We start from the raw sequence: 5,384 nt of genomic DNA on the forward strand, positions 1-5,384 counted from the left end.
TCAAACTACCAGCTGTTTCATTTTAACTCTCTCATGTTCAAAAAGTGATAAAGTAGCCCCCTCAACAAAATGACATCGTTTTGCAGTTTCCATCCAAACTAACGGTTTTGACTAACGGAGTGGCCAAAATGCAATAGTTTGGTAATTTGAAAGGCTATTTTATTACTTTTGAAACATTAGGGGGCTAAATCGAAAACGACCGATAGTTTAGAGGGCTTTTTTATATTTTTCCCTTAAAAAAAAAGTGCTTCTTCTTAAAGAATAAAGTTAAATGTTATTTTCATATTTTTTATTTTTTTTAAAATGATAAAATTTTTTAAATTACATTTTTGAAAAAAAAAATTTTTTTAAAGAAAACGGCATAAAGAGGAACTGTTAGCAAAGATTACTAAGCTTTGTACCTCTTTTTTGTTTTTAGTGGAGTGAGCAAGTTTTGGAGGGCTCTTTATGTTTGCTAGTGACGACATGTTTGATTGATGTTAAAAAAAAAGGACAAAAAAGAAAAATAAATAAATAAATACTTTGTATTAAAAAGTTAAAAAAAAAAAAATGTTTTATATTGATTTTTTTATTTAAATAATAATAAAAAATAATTGATGTGATATAAAAAGTAAAAATATTAAAAGTTGATTTTGAATAATTTAAATTTTTTTTGAGATCCTCTAGCCAAAAAAATGATTTACATGAAGTAATTACTCAAATTGAAATTCGATCAAATAATGTTATTTTTTTTTTATTGGAAATAATGTTAGATATTCATAGAAGGATTGTCCGTCTAAATAATTTTTAAATTGCTAAATCAATTATTCATCGATGTACATTTTAGGAAAAAAATACATATATTTTTTTCCTAATTATCATGATTTTCTTGTCTAGTTGTTCTTACTAATTAAGAGATTTCTTTTGTATACTCCTTGTGTATATAGAACATCTTACGTATTTTCAATAATATTTCTATTACTTACAACAAAAAGAAAATAAAAATTCTTTCAAAGTAGAGAATTTATTCCATGATATTACAAATGACAAGAAGAAGAGTAGGGAGGAGTAGGAGGAACAAAAGTTACATTGGAGGACTCAAGTTTGAGCACAAATCCTCCCCTTGTTGATACCCAAACAACCCCCTCGCCAACACCCACTCTTCAATCATTGCCTGAGAATGCAATGCCTGGTCAGTAGGCACAAGATGCCCTGCCCCTAAAACCACAACATTACTCAAACTCCCCCATTTCTGCACATACCCAGCAAGCTCTCCTTTCACCTTCCAAACCTTCCTCTCCGCCATTACAAACTCCTCAATCCCCTCCCATTTCATCGTCTTCACCCAAGCCTCCGTTGAAACCACCCCATCCCTCAAATCAAAATGCCCTTGATACAACAGCACCCTACTCTGCTTCACCAGAGCCTCCACCATATATTTCATACTCTTCATCACATCGTCGTGCAGCGCATCCCCAACGACGTCGCTGCACTCCTCAAAAGCCACCGATTCGTTCGCCCCCAAGGCCGTCTTCACCTCCTCGCTTTGTAAACACTCGGTCACCATTTCTGTCTTGTATTGAGCTTTCCGAGTGAAGTCGTATAATGTCGCCAACCCTGTCATGTTCTACAAACAAACGCAGGACCCCTGTTCTAGCATTTGTTGCCTCGCTCCAATTCCTTGATTTTGTCAGCTCAATTGCCTTCCATTGCGCTTTCTCCAGCTCCCTCTTCTGCCTCTCATTGATCAAACCAGAAAAGTGAGCATTCACGGCATGCGTACCCACCTGGGTCACCGGGTCGGTCAACCCGTTTCCAATAGCAACGCCTGCTAAGTTGACCCGCTCGGACGCCGGCAAATCGGCATTCTTCCTGATAATATAGTACCCAATTGCCGGAACATACTTGCCTGCGTAGCTTTCACCAGTGATGTATATCGGCCGGGACTTAAGCGATCGGTCCGATTCAATAAAGGAAGTGATCGCGGAGAAAAGATGCTTGGAAACAGAATGTTGATCTCTTGCGATTTCTTCGGGTGTAGAGGCAATGCTGAATCCGGTTCCAATCGGGGAAAAGAAGGCCGAATATGCGGTTCCAAGAGCCTGGATTGGGTTCGAGAGCAAGTGGGTCGGATTTGGCCTTGTGGAAGTTGACACGCCAGGGGCCGAGCTCGAGGAAGTTACCGATCATGGAGGAGCAGCCTGGGCCGCCCTGGAGCCAAATAAGAAGAGGGGTTTGGGAGAGCGGTGAAATGGGTTTCTGGGCTTCGTAGAAAGAGTAGAAAATGGCGGAGCCGGTGGTGGGGTTGACGGGGAGGTAGCCTGATTTGGTGGGGAGAGCTTCCTTTGAATAGGGAGTGGTCGAAGTGGGCGATGATAGAGCTGGGATGTGGTGGAAGAAGGAGAAGAGGAAGAGGAGGGAAGATGGAGTAGGAGCCTGTTGACTCCATTACTGTGGAGAGCTGACTGGTGAGGAACCGAGACATCTGAGAAGTGGTTGTGAATATTTGTAGAGGTGTAACGCTATATATAAAGAAGATTAAAATTCTTGTTGTCTTAATTTTAAATATGATTTTTTTTTTTATCCCATCTTATAAATTAATTATTATATTTATAAACTTATAAGGATTTTATATAAATGAATGGTAGACATTACAAATTTAATGGTTAATTTATTAAATTTATTAAAAAATATAAAAAATATGTAGACAAATTATTAACACAAAAATTTTTTTGAATAGAATTATTATTATTTAATTTTAAATTATTTCCACATGACATTTAAAAACAATAAAAAAATAAAATAAAACTTTAATCCTTTGGGAGTTCATGTGCTAAAGCCATATAGAAAAACCAAAACTGTCAGCTTTGGGAATCTTTTTTTGTTTAATAGATTCACTTTTCGAACTTTTTTTTTTTTTTTAGATCACTTTTCGAACTTAAAGCATGTAAAAAGTTAAAAAGAGATGTTCCGGAATCCGGGATTGTAGTTAAATTTTTGGTGTAATTATCTTTTGCTCCCTTAAATTACCGTGTCTTGGTATTTTTTTTATGAACTATTAACTATAATATTTGTCCCCATCCAACTACTATCTTATGACACTTTTTTCCTCTTTGATCAGTTAAAGGGGTTAAATTTAACGCTTAAGAGTCATGTGACTTGCATGTGCCATTTTAAATTTTTTTTCCTTCCATTTTTGCCCTCACTTCAAATTTTTGGATTAGGATTTGCATAAGCGTCATTTTATTGATATGAAGTGATGGCAAAAATGGAAGGTAAAAAATTTAAAATGGCACATGCAAGTCACATGACCATTGACCGTTAGATTTAACCCTTTTGATTGACAAAAGGAAGGAAAGTGTCAAAAGACGGTAGTTTGATGGAGTCAAGTGTCATAATTGGTAGTTCATGAGGGAAAAGTACAAAAACGCTGTAGTTCAGGGGGTAAAAAGTAATTACTCCTAATTTTTTTTTAAATAAAAAAGAACTTTTAAAAAAACGTGCTTCTTCTTAAAGAATAAAGTTAAATGTTAATTTCTTTATTTTTTATTTTTATTTTTAAATGATATAATTTTTAAAACTACATTATTTATTTATTTTTTTAAAGACGACTCGACGGCAGAGAAAACTGTCAGCGAAGATTACTAGGCTTTGGACCTCTTTTTTGTTTTTAGTGGGGTGCGCAAGTAATTACTCAAATTGCAATTCGAACAAATAATTTTATATTTTTTTTATTGGAAATAATGTTAGATATTCATATAATGTTTATTTGTCTAAATAATTTTTAAATTGCTAAATCAGTTATTCATGTATATATATATATATATATATTTATATATATATATTCAAACTATCACTTTATTTAATTATATTATGCAATGTAATAACACTTAGAAAGGGTTAAGGATTTTCCCTTATCTGGTTGATACTTTTGTACCGTTAAATACTTGAACCGATAAAATTTAGCTATATCAGCTTTAGGCTAAACACGTAGGTTCTAACTAGAAGTCTATCTTGACTATATCCGACCCTTTGTAAAAACTAGATCAAATATACCTATTAATATTTACTGCACCCAAAAAATTACTGAATTGTTTTGATGCCTAATAGTGATGACATTTGTAAGAACTTAATCCATTATTGGTGCTTGGCTTAATTAATCTAACAAAATATTTTTATTTTATTTTATTTATTTAGAATCCAAATGGGCCACTTAACACATGGCTTTATGCCATATAAGTTTATGCCAATCTTCTATTTTTTTCATGACAATAGTTCTTTTTAAAAAATAAAAATAAAAACAAAAAATGTTACCCGCATCCTTTTTCAAATGGGTCATGTACATAATCCGCTTTTCAAAAAGGGCCATTTATATGCCTTAACATATACATATATAGTCGGCTTTTCATTCTTGTATATATTTCCTTCACAAATCATGTTGTAGATCGACTAATAACCATACAGGCCCAGCACATGATTTTATCAACTAGCTCATCCTTATAATTTCTTACGAGCATTTGAAATAAGAACATTATTAAATGCGTCTACTCGGTTCCCAACAAACTTCATGATGTTTGTCATTTTAATCTTATGTTTTTATTTTCAAAACCTGATGTTGTACTCTCTATTTAAAATATGTATGTATGAATTTACATTATATATGTTTGGACAGATTTTCCGAATGATGATGTGAAATGGGCCCGGTGAATGGCCTGATATTTGTGAAATTTCAAGACTATGAAATAACAAAGAAAAATGATTAAAGCTGTCGGCGTTGTCCGGCGAGAGATAGCTTCGATGCGTAAGTTAGTCACAGTGTTTAAGAGGAATATAACTTCGAAGATGGTAGATAAGATTGGGAGAATAAAGGATATTTAATTTTGGAAAGGAAAAGAAGTTACCAAAATTTGAGCGGGGACCCCCCTTTTATAGACATCGGGTTGTACCTGTTTACTTGACACTGTGGACTTTACCGAGGATCCTCGTGTCGAACAATATATATATTCAAAGAAGGATGAAAAAATATCATGCAGATATATCCAATATTCCGAGAGTAACACTCGGTAGTCCACGTAAGACTCGGCATACCAAGTCTTGGGACCAAGCGTTGTTTATACTGAGTTCAGTTAAGTATAAATTACCGAGCATAAGTTTGATGAACAGTAAAAATAACCAAACTTTAGTGATGGGCTGATGGATCATTTTACCGGGCTCAATGTAGCTGATCCATGATCCAACAGTTACTCCCAAATTTCCTATTCTAACAGAATTTGAAATTTCATATTTCTGAGATTGGGTCAGCTTTTTTATAAATTTGGTTTTGTTTATATAGAAATAAGGTGAATTGGCTCTAAATTTTAAACTTTTGAAATTTTGAATTTTCAAAAAATAATATAGTGGGAGCA

General features: G+C 33.9%; 1 pseudogene; it reads right to left on the reverse strand.

Annotated features, from left to right (window-relative positions):
• Window positions 1-1,012: 1,012 nt before the first annotated feature.
• Window positions 1,013-2,427, reverse strand: LOC132179098 (serine carboxypeptidase-like 50; annotated as a pseudogene).
• Between the last annotated feature and the right edge of the window lie 2,957 nt (window positions 2,428-5,384).

Source organism: Corylus avellana, chromosome ca4 (assembly GCF_901000735.1).
Source record: "Corylus avellana chromosome ca4, CavTom2PMs-1.0".
In the NCBI taxonomy this organism is placed as follows: domain Eukaryota; kingdom Viridiplantae; phylum Streptophyta; class Magnoliopsida; order Fagales; family Betulaceae; genus Corylus; species Corylus avellana.